Source organism: Sinocyclocheilus grahami, unplaced genomic scaffold (genome assembly GCF_001515645.1).
Source record: "Sinocyclocheilus grahami isolate Dianchi unplaced genomic scaffold, SAMN03320097.WGS_v1.1 scaffold1321.1, whole genome shotgun sequence".
Taxonomy (NCBI): Eukaryota; Metazoa; Chordata; class Actinopteri; order Cypriniformes; family Cyprinidae; genus Sinocyclocheilus; species Sinocyclocheilus grahami.
In genome coordinates this window covers 256686-257438 of record NW_015506500.1, presented here as the reverse complement: position 1 = coordinate 257438, position 753 = coordinate 256686, and the positions used below count along the sequence as shown (strand labels likewise).

Here is a 753-nt window from a genome sequence, read left to right as displayed (position 1 = left end):
TGTTAAAAAAGTGAAATCGCAATGAACCACCCCTTTAAATAAAATTATAAAAATGCAGCTGGAGCCAAGCACAGAAATAGTATAAATAGAAGTTAGAGTAGTTTTGATTGGTCACAGCAGCCCTGGTGGTGATGTTTGGAAAGGCAGTTGAATGAGCACTGTAACATGGTAATCATACCCTTTGACCAGTTGGTGCAAACAACTTTATATAGTACTAGGGCATGTTATCAGCAAAAGACAAAAAAAAAGACAAAAAAAAAAAAAGAGGGAAAACATGCTTTGTTTTCTCTATTTAGTATGGCTATAAAAAAAAAAGTATTATATTATAATTATTCCTTTTTTTATTTAAATTCTAAAAACAAAAATTCGGAGCATTTAATAATAACTGTCATTAAACTTTTTAACTGCTGCTTAATTTTTTTAATTTAAATGATAAATTAAACAATATTTTAATAGTAATATAATAACAACAGTAATACTTACTACTACTATTATTATAGTATTATATTTTACATGATAAATTAAATATATATTTTTTTATCTTTGTTGTAAATTTCTTTCAAATGTTGAACTACAGAGATTTTATTTTTGGCAGAAAACCAAACGGATGATGCATTTTAAGAATTCAATAAAAAGCTACCAACTTCTAAAACCAGAGATGAGACTTCTCATGTTAGCATCAGCACATAGGTTACAGATGTTTGCTTGTCACCTTGATGTTCTTGGTGGCCTCAAACCCATCCAGCTGGTTGA

At 28.7% G+C, this 753-nt stretch overlaps 1 protein-coding gene across 1 annotated transcript in view; it reads right to left on the bottom strand.

Moving 5' to 3' along the window:
* The window catches only part of LOC107569174 (26S protease regulatory subunit 8-like), a 15401-nt gene that overhangs the window by 9456 nt on the left and 5192 nt on the right, over window positions 1–753 (bottom strand). The gene's annotated exons all lie outside the window — the stretch shown is intronic.